This window comes from Artemia franciscana, chromosome 3 (genome assembly GCF_032884065.1).
Source record: "Artemia franciscana chromosome 3, ASM3288406v1, whole genome shotgun sequence".
NCBI classification, from domain to species: domain Eukaryota; kingdom Metazoa; phylum Arthropoda; class Branchiopoda; order Anostraca; family Artemiidae; genus Artemia; species Artemia franciscana.
Genome location: NC_088865.1, coordinates 23,776,850 through 23,791,772, shown reverse-complemented (window position 1 = coordinate 23,791,772; position 14,923 = coordinate 23,776,850). Strand labels below are relative to the sequence as shown.

General features: G+C 35.0%; 1 long non-coding RNA gene across 1 annotated transcript in view; it reads right to left on the bottom strand.

The window, feature by feature from the left end:
• Positions 1-14,853, bottom strand: part of LOC136025053 (uncharacterized) — a 68,570-nt gene extending 53,717 nt beyond the window's left edge. The window contains exon 1 of the long non-coding RNA XR_010617003.1: positions 14,747-14,853. This is a non-coding gene — a long non-coding RNA (uncharacterized LOC136025053). The remainder of the gene's footprint in view (positions 1-14,746) is intronic.
• Between the last annotated feature and the right edge of the window lie 70 nt (positions 14,854-14,923).

The following is a 14,923-nucleotide window of genomic DNA, read 5'->3' as shown; positions in this document are numbered from 1 at the left end:
AAAATAATTCCCAAACCACCAGAAAACTCTGCCATAAATTCAAATTTCCGGTTTGATGCCAATCCATCGCCAGACCCAAATTAAGATTTCTACCACCAACAGCCCAGGCTTGCCATGGGTAATACCAAATGGCTTTTAATACTTTTGATGAAAGTATTTCTTTTTGAATACTTTCTGTGAAAACAGTACTTTTTCAATTTTTATTATTTGGGTGAGAGTAAGTTTGTGTCCTTTTGGATGCAAACACTACATTAATAATATTATTACTGTAGTAAATTCATGAAATGTTTTTTCGGCATTTGTCAAGATTCAAAATTCAAGATTTTTATTTAAACTTCTGTACAACACACACAATATAAAAGAAAGGGTCAAGCCGGAGACACAAGGCATTTGTCTTTTGTAAAATCTTTTTAACCCCTTCCAGTTTAACCGTTTACTACTCCCTCCCCTCAATTAATGCTTAGATATGATAAGGCTCATAAGCAAAAGTTTGCTGTTATTGATTTCGCATTATAAACACCTGCTATTGAGAAATAGGCTAAATACAAAAATTATAAAAAAAAATCAAAATGAGTCAAATTTCGTTTATAGAAAAGGTTAAATCCATGTATTAATGACGTAAACTTGAGAACAAGATATCTCCTTTATATTTTTGACACCTTTGGACTTGAAAGAAAATCTTTTTGAAGAGTACTTTTATTGAAAAAAATATTTTGTGTATTCAGTGAAAAAATAAATACGGCAAATTCGCCCTCTCCCCAAGAACTTGGAAGTTACATTTTTTACCTCCCCCCTCCTCAATAACCTTGAGATATGACACTACTTTAAGGAAAGATGGGGCGAGGTAGTTAAACCAGAAGCGACTTTGAAAACCAACAGATAACAATTTTTTTGGGTATAGGCCGGGAATTGTAGTTACTGAGAAGGAAACACATTACGAAGCACTACTTCCAGGAAAGATGGGGCGAGGTAGTTAAACCAGAAGCGACTTTGAAAACCATCAGATAACTGTTTTTTGGGTATAGGCTTGGAATTGCAGTTACTGAGAAGGAAACACATTACGAAGCAATTCTTTCTTCATAATATGAGAAAAAACTGTAGTTGACGTATTTTTTGGGCTTGTCAACTTCTTATATAGATGTTCAAGTGAAAAGTGTGAAGATGACACCTTTTTTTATCAGCACAGATGAAACCATTAGTGTTTTGATAGCGAAGCTGCTAGCCATACGTGTTCTTTACTGTAGCAAAACCCTTGAAACTGAGCTCGATTTGAAATATATTGTCGAGTACCCCGACAGGGATGCTGAAACGGTGTTCTCAAAATCTAAAGATTCGCTCCAAAAGCTTAAAAAAGCGGGTGTTCGGTTGCAGAACTTTATAGGCCTTTTGGTGGCGTAACCAAATAGCTTACTTTTATTTACTAGATGGTAACACTGGCCACAACTTAAACGTGATTTCAATGGAATTTAAATATAAACTCGTTATTAACTGAATCCATAACATGTAAACACCTTACAAGTAACCTTTCCCCTCTCGTGGGCCAGCAGGATGCAGATCAATCAGGAAAACGGTGAATTGAACTCGTAACTTTAACAACATTAACTAGCTGTGGCATTGCAAACTTATTAATGCAAAACCAAGGTATTTCTTAAATCATATTTAAGACATTGAAGAACCAATGCTTTTAAAACGCAGATTAAGCAATTTTATATTCTAGAAAATGGGCATGAATTTAGTAAAACATAGATGACATACTACATTGCCCAACAGCGGTCCTCTGCCTCATTGTAACTTTTATAATTCAAACCTAAACTTAGTTATTTAGGGTGCTCTGGTCTGAAGACCAGGTGTGTCATGTGCAAGTAACAAAATACAAGACCGAATCCTGTTTCAGAATAATAACAATAGAGGTTTGAGGGTTGATGCAGAAACAGATATGAGAAATGTACCGTAATATTTTTCTCATAGGTGTCAGAGCCAAAAGTTTGTTGAAGGGCCAATGAATTTTATTGAGTGAAAAAAGTACTAACATTTTTTTTTTACTGACTGAGACCAATCCTCTTTCATATTGAACGCAGTCATTTATTTTCATCCACCCTTTTAGTACTAAAACAAAATGAGTCAGTGAAAAAGTGGCAGTTCGAGCAAAAATTTTGTCGACTCAAATTTTTGAAGACGACTGAAAAGAAATGGTTGTGTTTTTATGGCACTTGGTATCTACCAAGTGACATACAGCGATCGCAGTTTCTGTCGGTCTGTCTGTCGGTCCGTCTGTCCCGGTTTTGCTACTTTAGGCACTTCTAGGTAAGCTAGGACGATGAAATTTGGGAGTCGTATCAGGAACCAGACCAGATTAAATTAGAAATTATCATTTCCCCGATTCGACCATCTTGGGGGGGGATCTCGACTAGATCCGGTGACATTGCGGGGATTTTTTTTGGGGTGGACCTAAAATCTTGGAAAACGCTTAGAGTGGAGGGATCGGGATGAAACTTGGTGGGAAAAATAATCAAAAGTCCTAGACACATGATTGACATAACCGGAACGGATCCGCTCTCTATGGGGGAGTTGGGGGGGGGGTAAATCTGAAAAAATAGAAAAATAAGGTTTTTTAACTCACGAAGGAGTGATAGGATCTTCATAAAATTTGATGTTTGGAAGGATATCGTGTTTCAGAGCTCTTGTTTTATATCCCGACCGGATCCGGTGACATTGTGGGGAGTTGGGGGGGACCTAAAATCTTGGAAAACGCTTAGAGTGGAGGGATCCGGATTAAACTTGGTGGGAAAAATAATCAAAAGTCCTAGATACGTGATTGACATAACCGGAACGGATCCGCTCTCTTTGGGGGAGTTGGGGGGATGGTTAATTCTGAAAAATTAGAAAAAATAAGGTGTTTTTACTTACGAAGGAGTGATCGGATCTTAATGAAATTTGATATTTGGAAGGATATCGTGTCTCAGAGCTCTTATTTTAAATCCCGACCGGCATTAAGCTTCTGATTTTCCTTTTAAAGCAATCTATTGATTCTTAGAATTTTGCCAGAGCTCACACCATATGAGTTCTTGGCTCTTGGTTCTTCTGACCTCGTCACAAGTGCCATATGAGCTCTTAGCTCTTGTTTTCAACGGTACCACCCCTGGTCTGTTTTATCACCAGTTTTCACACCATGCGGTTGTAGGGAAAGCGCAATTTAAATTGAAAAAAGTATAAAAACATTCGTAAAATCACAGACAATGTAGGAAAAAACCGCAACTACCTTCAACTGATCTTAGAGAAGACAAGTATCAATTTATTTGCTACCCTTGAACTGTGGTGAAGTAAATAAAAGCAATTTACAGATCTTAGCATATGAATAACTGAGCAATTAGGCATTCATCTGATTCCTGACTTTGCTTTATCACATGCTTTTTAAAATTTCAACAGACAAGACAAGATCTTTTATTGACCAAATTACATAATAATTTTTTTTAACTGGGTGACGGGGAGCAGGGCTCGATGTGTCGGCCATAAAACAGAGATAAAAAATGTCGAAATAACACAAAAAAAAACAATACAAGGTGGGAGATAGTAGAAGAGGTCACCCCAGCGCGGGAAGACCACAACAAAATTCCTATTAAAATCTATTATTTATCAATCCCAACATCCAGACAAAGAACTATTTTTGAAATATGTTTTTTCAAAGAAAATAGGCTCTTGAAAATTGGGGACATTTCTGCTAAATTAAGGTTATTTACAATATGAGAAATCTGGTATCTGATTGAGAATCTAGCTCTTTCTGATTTGATTAGGGAAGGCGATACTTCTTGGATGCCTTCAATGCCTGCAGATTATAGATTTTTTACGGAAAGGGCTAATAAGAAAAAAACTTTCCAAAGCAGCAACATCAGTGCGATCTTCTCTGAAAGACATTGCCTGGGAATTATGAACAGTACATGTTTTATCTACACATATAACCAAAGAATTTTGTTATGTGTGTGACTCCAGAACTGGGCTTTATTTATATTTATCCCGAAAATTTTGACCCCAGACAAAAGGTTATTTTTCAAGTCTACCCTTTTTTATCACAATATTCGCAGAATTTATCCCCAAAATTTGTTACAAAAGGTTTATGTTATATAACTTTTGTCTGTGGGAATGTTTCAGTCTTTTTGGCAATTTCTCCCGCCTGCTCTTCAAACTTGCAGGCAGTGCTGCGTTGTAACACGCAGGGCTTCCACTATCCCTGAATTTTCGGGGATTTCCCCTGAAAATCTATATGTCTTCCCGAAAAACAATTTGGTTCCCCAAATTCCCAAAATTTCCTCGGGAATCACCCCATCACGGTGTCACCCCTAGTGACTATCCCAAGCAAATATTACACTACAAGCCATAATTTTTATTATGGCACTCTTGTATACTCTCTTGTTCGTTAATTTTCGTCCCCTAAGTTACTTTGCATAGAAACCAGACCGATATAATTTAAGTACAGACCGTTCTTCATATGTTCACAAAAGTATAATTTTCCAAAATTTACATTAAACCATTTCGAATGCAGTATTCCAAATGCTATAATATTCTTATATTTAGATCATTCGTGATCAAGACAATCTTGACAAGATTAGCCAAGATTATGCTTAAAGTTGTTTAACGGAACGATCAATTGGATTTTGGGTTTTGGGTTTTGAAATTGAATTTCAAAAGAAGGAGAATTGTTATGAAAGCCAAATAGTAAGTTTAAATTTTGTTTTCTTTTGTTATTTTTGATTTTGGACATAACTGTACTAATGTTTAATACCAAATGATTGAAAGTACGATACATTGAAGGAATTGATCTTTTTGTCATGAATTTTTGCAGTTTAATTTTTTCCGCTCGGTGTGTAAAAACTAAGTTCTTTTCTTTTTTACCTGTGATTGTATTTGTCATACCACCTTTTATCATCAATTGTATTCACCTTCCACTTCCCTCACAGTTATTATTCTGGCCCCTTTTCCTGTGTAATATTTTCAGTTGGCGTAATATTTTAAACTGCAGTTTCAGAATCTTTTTACAGTCTTGCAAAGCTGCTAGTTAGGCGAAGGAAAATATATTCTCTTCAAACCAGGGATAGCCTAGTAAACTTGTTTAAACATCTAGACCTACATTTACAACTTCTAATGTTTGAACAATTAGTAATCCTATATGAAGGCAAATCTTAAGATAGAGACAAAAGAATTTAAAGAAAATGTGATATAATTGTATTTCTTTTTAAGAGCTATCCCTAAATAAAATCCTCTTACCGTAAGAATTTCACCACCCCCTCCCCCTGACCGCTCCTAATGAAACAAAATTTAGCTATAGACAATTTACAAGGTTGGGGAATAAGGGATTTAACCGGAAATGGCCCCAAAAGTATTATTCATAAAAAGTTGCATTAGAGCTTAAAGAACAAATTTGGTTAGTAGGCTCATATTGTTCTCTCGTGAAGTTTTAAATTTATTTCTGACTCTTTTATCACGAACCGTTGGTTAATAATGCCAAATAATGTAACTTTTACAAGAACAAGTAACTTTTATATGATTTGTAGCCTGTAGCTATCTTGTCAAGGCATTATGTGGGCTGATACAAAAATGAGAGTCTCATTTTTTTTAATGAGAGTCCCGTTATGAGACTGCAATAAGTACTATATTTGGAACTTGGATTGTCGCAGGGGTGGTGGGAGGGGGTGAAAGTTAATCGGTGTCTATATAGTAATTATGAGGTAACCAAAAGAAAGGAAAACATAGTAAAAACAAACAACAACAAAAATATGTGTTCCCAGGGGGTATTTTCCATAGGGGGGTGGGTATTTTCCGGAGGTGAGGGGTATTTTCCGCGGGGGGTATTTTCCGAGAGGGGTATTTTTTGGCGGGAGAATTCTCCGGTTTTTTCCGCAGGGGGATTCTTCGGGGGTGATAAACACCTAGAACCTTAGAATCAGCATGAAAAAACAATAATGTATCAATTGTCGTAAAAATTCCCTTTTAATTCAAGTTTAAATCTGTTTTTTGTTTTTTGTTCCTGTTTTTTGTCCCTTACTGATAGGTTGAATTTGGTTTATTTAACTTGCCTATCTAGAAACCACAAACAATATTTGTTTTTGTTTTAACTATTATTAATGAATTACTGAGATTAATGAGTTAATGAAAAATTGCTACTGGTATTTACAGTTCAAATGTGCTCACAATAAAAAAATATAATATTATTTCATTTATTTGTTTGTTATCTGTTTTGATTCCAGGCTGAAAGTATCTGGCTGTATTCACTAAAATGGGAAATTTTCACGCGGATGATTTTGTTTCGGATAGCGATCTTTCAGATCCAGATGAAGGCAAAGCTATATCCTTATCTAAAACAAGATGCAACTCTCAGTCAGATATAATTTCCATGAAGGGCAATTATGATGAGCTAGAAATTTTTTAAACGATGACAGTGACTCCTCGCTTGCAAATGGCTCTCTCGTGTCTAGCAGTTCGAAAAAGAAAAAATATTTTGGGATAAGTGACGAATATTTTCAGAAATACTTAAAATCCTGGGAAACTGAAGACATATTCAAAGGCTGGCCCACAAAGAAAATAAGTGGTGATTCGGCAATTTGCTTATGGTACGACGCTGAACCGAGCTACACAAAAGGAAAGAATGATTTGGCAAAGCATGCTATGTCGAAAATTCACAAGAAAAATGCAGCTATTCCGAAGAATAATGAATGTATAATTAGTAACTTCACAAGCGTTGACAATGCAGCGTCGGTTCTCGAAACTGTAGCTAGAATTACTTCGATTCTAGGTAAACATAGCCTTCTGTTCTCACTTACTGACTCCCTCGGCCCGTTCCTGCAAAGTTCGCCCCGTCGAAACATTTTGAATAAAGTTAGACTAGGAAAACAGATAGTCGATAGCATAGTGAGAGAAAGCTTTGGACCCTATTTTAAGAAAAGATTATTGAACTAGTTGAAGAAAATGATATTTTCCATGATAATGGATTAGACAACAGATGTGGGCACAACCAAGCAGTTGGTTATCTGTGTTTCACTCTGCAGTGACATCCTTGATACTGAAGTTGATGTTCTTGATTTTGTTGAGTGTTCTGATAGTACAGCTGTTTTGCCACAGTAACAATTCTGTGGAAAAACCGATCAGTGACAATTACCCGTCAGTTGTAGTTGCTAAATGTAGTTGCCGCTCCATCCATCTGTGTGTGTCATATGCTTGTAGAAAGCTGCCAAAAACTCTTGAAGACTTATGTCGCCAGGTATACAATCACTTTTCAATGAGCGCGAAACATATTACAGTTTTTAAAGAATTCCAAGTTCTTTCAAATACTCCAATCCACAAAATTTTAGCCCCTGGTCAAACTCCTAGGCTGTCCCTCCACACTTGCGTACAAAGAATACTTGAGCAGTGGAATCTTTGTTTTTCATTAGCTATAACTTTGACGACCCTACTCATACAAACGAACTTGTCCTCAGCGTGCTCAAAATCCCTTTTATGAAGGTACTTATAATGTTCATTGACTATGCTATTGGGCTAATGAACGATTTTAATATTCTGTTTCAGTCATAATCATCTATTTCCCATAGACTGAAGTCAAAAACGGTAAAGCTTATTGCAACGCTTGCCATAAACCTCATGCACGAAGCCTACATCCGAAACTGTACAAATATACTCTTTCTTCACTAAACAGACGAGACCCAATATTTAGAAGTCCAGATGGTTTACCTAGGATATTCAGCACATGACGAACAAGCCTCCCTAGTGAGTTCATATCTAGATATCTCACAGCTGGAAGAAGCTCTACGTTATAGCTAAGAAATTTTACAAAGAGGAACGAGGAAATACTTCTAACACAAACCAGCTTTTCTCTTGATTCTGATGTCTACGAGTATACAAGAATGCTCGAGCCTAACAATGCTTGAAATTTGAATCCTGGCAGTCCAGCTGATTTTCTGAGATCATGTTGATTGCTGTCATGGAATAAGGTTTTAATTGAGATGGAGTGGCGCGAACAAAACACAGTTTTTTTTAAAGATATTGACATTGACACGGTGACTGTTGAAGACTGATAGAAAGTTATTTCCAAACATACCTACCCTTGCGGAAACTCAATGTTCTAAAATCTAAGGAAAATTTTGGAATACATGTATTCACTACCATTCTCAAATGTGACGGCAGAACGCTAATTTAGTGCTCTCAGTGACATGAAAACGGAAAGACGAAGCTCTTTGTCAACAATTTCAGTGGCATCCATTTTGTAAACCAAAATGGGAATGAAACGATTGGTTGCGGATTTCTTCTCTCTTCTTGTGAATATAGAAATGACAAAAATTTTGCCATGTGTTAAGGCTAATGCGACTGCCAAAGAAGCAGCTACAATTATCTGTAGACTTCTAATTTAATAGTAAGCCAATTTTACCTCACTCTTCTAATTTGTCTAGTTGTTTATCGTTTTTTTAATCGTTCATTCCTATTTTGGTTTTGGCCCACTAAAAATAAAATACTTTGAAGTGATTTTCATTACTTTACTTATGATGATTTTATCTCTATTCAGCATTTAATGTTCTATGTAAATATGTAGTCATCAAACGGTTCATGGTAACAAACTGTAAGTAAGGAGCAACGCGGTTCAATAGTAACCGAAACTCTAAAAAGCAACAGATATATCAAAAGTAATGGCTTATTATGCTGGTAGTAAAATATATGAAATTTACTAAGTTCAATGTTACTCTCCAAAGACTACACGCCTGAGAAAATTTGCTTGATTTTTGTAATAAGGGGGAAATACTCCCTAAAAGTCTCAAAGAACCTTAACGAAAATCACACCATCAGATTCAGCATATCAGAGAACGCAACTGTAGAATGTTAAAGCTCCTATCTGCAACAATGTGGACATTTCCAGTAGATGTATTTTTTCCATGTGAATGGCAACTATTCCCCCTTCCACGACCTTTTCACCCAAAAATCGTTTGATCAAAAATTTAGAGATGCCTTAGCCATTCTGTTCAGCATAGTTGAGAGACCCAATAACTTTGCCTTTGGAGTTAATTTTACCTCCCACAGCCCCTGGAGAAAGATCTTGAAAATACAAAATTTGTTCAATGTTTATGCGTAATATTTGTTATTTGGAAGTATGCATTCTTTTTTGGGTAGGCTAAAGGACTGAATTTTCTGCTGGAAGATTTTCCGCAGGGAAAACTTTCCATTCGGAAGGAGATTTCCGGGGGATAAAATTTTGAGGGGATATTTCACACTCGGGTATTTGCCGAAACTCCTAAAAAATATTTTTATTTGTTTTAAGTTTCTCTTTGTAGACCCAATCTTGCGCGTGGAAACTTTAAGGGTAATTGTCTGGGATAAAGTTTTAACGGGATTGAATTATCTAGATGATCTTTCCAGGGAGATGAGGAATTTTTCCGTAGAATTTCTGTAGAGGAACTTGCAGCCGAAATTCCTGGCATTAAAAAAAAAAGCATTACGAAAAAATTAAATAAAATAAAAATAAGATAAAAGTTTTAATCGTCTGATAGTATACCTAAGGACAAAATTAAAATATTACATGTATGACGGGGATTGCTCCCTCTTTCTTTACGCTTAAGTTGAATTTAGTCCCGATTCTGTAAGAACGACTCCTGAGACACAATTGTCGTTTAGATAGAACAATGAGAATCTTAAATACTAAAAAAAAACTCCTGCGTGAATAGTCGGGTGTTTAAAGAAGGCAATCCGCCTTGTTATGTTATCGTTTCTATTCGTTTTAATTTTAATGCTGCTCCTTGCTTTCAAGTGATATTTTTTTATTAAATTCCCGGTGTAAGTTCATGTTTGCTTGCTGAAGAATATTCATTAATTTGGAGAAATCATTGCACATGTTATTGCTCTGTACGCGATAATCGCCTTTCTATACTTTGTTTTTTTTCGTCTTTCTGAAAGAAAGTGACATTATAGTCTCGCTTTCGGGCTAAGAGAATAAAGCAGCAAAGATAATATAAAACCTAAAGCAATAAAGTTCCAAAGCGTAATTCAGCCTCTTTTTTTTAACTTTAAAACAATTTTGAGGCTTTTGCCGCAATATCAGCAATAATCGTTTTTAGCTATGGGTTCCAATCCCGTGCTCTGCCTCTAAAACCTATTCTTTAAAAGTCTTCATTTATTGCGCGGATCCAAGCCCTACTTAAGCCTGAAAACAAAGCTAAAACAAATTTTGGCTCCAAAATTTTCGCAACGAAATTCCATTCTGAACCTTCCCCCCAAATTCCCCGAGTCTTGAAGACTTTTCCCCGAAAACTCCCCGAATTTTAAGATTCGGAAGTAGAAGCCCTGCCCCGCGTTCTTTTGCTTGTCCAATTGCATTTCCACTCATCCAGGTCTAACCTGGAAAATAACCTGGAAAAAATAAAAGATAAACAACAAATACTTATCTGGCGACGTGTCGCTTGAAACGCTATGGATAGCTCCGAAAATAAATTTTTTCACATGTAAAATAGCCTACATTATTCTGAACAGGGAAAAATATTTCAATTGCCAGGAAAATTTCAGTAGGCTAATCAATTTAAAGTCCTAAATTAGCCAGGGAAGTGCTTATTTCACCAAAAAATCACCACCTTCTTTGTAACTCCAATTATATAGCCCTGTTTTGGCCCCCTTGAGCCTATATCCAATTCCTGATTGCCATTTAGACTAAATTTCATTTCTTCTGTTACTCATTTCTTGTCATTATCACTAAGTGGTCATAGTTAATTACTAGAGAAGTCATTGTTAAATAGCATGTGCTTATGTATATATAGCTTTTTGCTACCTATTCTTTTCTGGGTATATAATGCTAGATGTGGTATAAGTCAAGAGAAGGACCTGTAGGCCTATAGAAGAAAACCTGTTAAAAAAGGTGATTTTTCATAATTTACATAATAATTATAAGCAACACATTCAACATGCAGCCCTGCTCTACTTTAGCCCCAACCCTCCTAATATGGAAATCTATAGCTGAAATTACATATTTTCTATTGATTCTGCCAATCTATCCCTCAACCCTAGTACCTGTTAATTGAAGCAACTGTGGCAAAACAAGAACTGGAAAAACAAGTAAAAGGTGGTAGAAAACACTGGAAATATATAATCTGGGCTATATATTTGGAAATTAAGCATGTTAGGGGTAAATTTTTTGTTGTTGATATTTTGACTTACAAATAAAGTGAGTATACCACTTGATGCCTTTTTGTATGTTCTTTACAAATATAATAATTGCTTATATTACTGATTCAAATTTAAGCATTTTTTGACCTTACCTGACATAACAAATTTTGGCAGTGAAAAACATACATTATTTTGTCAAAAATGACCAAAAACACATACTTTAGTTGAAAATTTGGCATCAAAGAAGAAGAAAACAGCATAATATTGTAAAATTTATTAATCCAACTTAATTGTGGAAAATCAGTGCTCATAGATTATATAACATTTAAAAAATGGATTAATAATGAAACAGTAAGTTTGAGACCAATGTTTTAAACTTTTTTTCCCCAAAAATTATTTGGGTATATTTTGGTCATTTTCAAGAGCTCAAGAAGTGCTTAAATTTGAACTTGCAATTGAAGCACTTATTATGTTTGTAAAGAACATAAAAAAGGCATCAAGGGGTATGTTCACTTTATTTGTAAGTCAAAAATATGAGCAAGAAAAAATTTACCAATTATTAGTATAGCTGCATGATTTTCCCCTGGGTGTGTAGGCTAAGTGGAAGGTCACTTATATTTGATCCTGTCCCTACCGTTTTTAATTGGTTGAAAAAAATCCAAGGAAGTTCCCATTGAAAAGGAAAGAGACCAAAAGTGAGATTGAATTTGTCATAGCTTGGAGGTTTGCCCCTTCAGTCTGTTTAAAGAAAACAGATTCATAATTGAAGCTTTGTTCATTTCTATCTTAGAGGTGATCTACATTTGTGACACTTCATTAAATGGTTGTAAAGGGATACTTTTATTTATTTGTCTTGTTTGTTTTCTACATTATTTTTTTTATCTTTAAATTGATATACATTTCTAACAAATTAATTAGTCATACCACAGTTCAATTCGCAAGTTTTGACCTACTTTGTAACCCTGGTCTCAAAATTGCATATAAATTTATTGAATCTAGGAAACATTGAAATCCTCTCTGTTTGAAAGAAAACGGATGGACATAAGTAGGTTTTAATATACTAGAGTCCTAGGGCCATGGCAATTAAAACAAAACAATGAAAATTAACTTTAAAATGATTGACATTACATAAATACAACACTCACAAAGAAAAACCATTCACAAAATTTTACTTTTGTGCTCAGTTGCCAACTTGAGCACTTGCCCTAAATTTTTAAACCTTGCAAAAGATTCATCAGCCACCTCTTATGACCTACACTCTTGTCTATACATCAACAATTCATTGAAAAGGAAGGGCCACCTTACTGGCATTTCTTCCTTTGTACTTATATTTAATGGGTTTAAAAGAAAGCTTCTATGGCTAAGTCAGAAGCCCAGTAAAGGACCAGGTGGTCCTTTAGCCAGGAAGTGCAATAGGCGGCTAAGGGCCAATCATCCTATGCTTTTGCAAGCTCTTCCTGCTTACTGACCCCAGATTTCTCTAGGTAACCTTTTTAGGTTGGGCCAATTCTAGCTGAACTTACAGTCACATCACTGACCTTTTTCCCAAACCAAATAAACTGCTAATGCCAGGAATTAAACCTGTGCCCTTTGGATAAAGGACTCTCAACCTAGAGTGCCAGCCACTTAGGAAGGAACACAAATGTCACCAGAGAACAAAAATTATTTGGAAAAAGAAAATATTGAAAAAAAAACAACTCAAGTCATATTTGCTCCCATTTTCACTGCTGTCCCATAAACAATATATATTTTATTGAGATAAATAAATTTTAAGACAAGTATCAACAAAACTCCATCAGGGATTGTATTTACTTTAGATACAATCAGCAATATAAATGCTTACTTTTGTGATATTCTAGTCTTGAAATAATAAAAAAAAGATAAACTATATATTTTTATTTGTTTTCCACCAGCTCATTTGAGCAAAATCATTTGTGAGAGAATATACCCATGGTTGGCTTAGAATCTCTCTAAAATGCTTTAAACAGAAGGAATTTTAAAACAATTATACTGATCAGCAAGAAGAATATTAACATAACTCTCTAAACTTGGCAATTTTTAATACAATTTTTAGCAAAGCAAATGCAAACTTTAATGGTGTCCTATGTCATCTAGAAAAAAAAAACATTAAAATGTGTCAGATGTATTTTGATATAAGATGCCTCAAAGACTTTTAGTTGAATCTATGAAATGAAGGACCAGGCTTTCTTTTACATTTTATACAACATGTAAAAAGAAAAACAGTTCAAATTTTTTTCACAAAAGAAGAAGCTTGATTAAAAAAAAATAGCCTATATTTTTACAAGAAAGCAAGTGATATCAACAAAATAAAACAAAGCAAAAATCCATGGAGAATAAATAATATCAGCCACATATTTAACCTATATGGAGGTGGCATAAAAGATTATTTCTAAAATTAGAAAAACCCAGTGTTATGGCCAGAAGTGCTGCTCAATATACAGGAATTGTCTTTTCAGAACTAAGCCAGAGAAAAAGAAACTGATAACCAAAAATTAAGGCACCCAAAAATTTCAGGACCCTCTAGAGGGAAAAGAAGTGGAGGAAGGTACTTCAATATACCTTCCTGGGACATACTTTAGCCTGTAGACACATCCCTGAAAGTTTCATTTTCCTAACCTAACCTCTTTCAAAGATAGCCAAAAGTAGCTAAAGTAAAAGGTAAAATTCTAGTTAATTGACTTCTTGCTATATCAGAAATGGTTTAGGTTAGGAAAATGAAACTTTCAGGGATGGGTCTACAGGCTAAAGTATGTCCCAGGAAGGTATTTTGAAGTACCCACCTCCACTCCTTCTCCCTCTAGAGGGCCTTGAAATTTGCCTACATGACAGGTCTATACCTATTGAAATTTTGACAAAACAACATTTTACTTTAATTTTCAGTTACTAGTTGCTTTTTCTCTGCCTTTAGTTCTGAAAGTGTAATTCCTGTTATTTGAGTAGAATTTTGAGCCATATCAATGTTTTTTTCAAAATTTAGGAAATGTATTTGCATATCTTTAAAACCTTATAAAATGGACTTGAGCAAAGTTATGAAGCTGAAAACAATTTTGTTATACTTCAATTAAGCAGAAGATATATTTTGCAAGGTTTCACTTTTGTAACACACATATTTTTAAAGGTCATCAAAGGTCAGGGCCCTCTAGAGGGAGAAGGAGTGGAGGTAGTTGCTTCAAAATACCTTCCTGGGACATACTTTGGTCTATAGATTCATCCTAGAAAGTTTCATTTTCCTAACCTAAACCCTTTCTGAGATAGCAAAAAGTCAATTAACTAGAATTTTACCAAAGTAAAATTTTACCTTAAAAATCCAGTTTAAATAGCAATTTCGACAAATATAGACTATATAATAGGCTATAGGTATTGGCCTAATCATTCTAATTTTTTTTCAACTAAGAATTATAGGATGGTTTAGAAACTAGGCCTGTTTGATATGGTATTATTTGACTAGCTCAACAATGTGATAGCTGCCGTCCTAAGAACCAACCTTTTTAATAACTAAAAAACTTTTCTTCTGACTCCTTATTAAGCTTAGCCTATGCGAGACAGGCCTAGAGCACCAAAAACCCTTTAGATCCTAAGGAATATGCATAAGATTACTTACAGGTCACTGAAAAGCTAAAATTATTTCCACTTATTACAGTTTCCTTGTCTTTTCTCTAGACTTAACGATTTCACATGTTTAGTCATTTAAAAAAATATGTAATATTGACGTCACTTAACCCCGGTAATCTTTTTATTGGGGGTTAGCAAGTGAACGCTTGGATTAGTCGGATAAGTA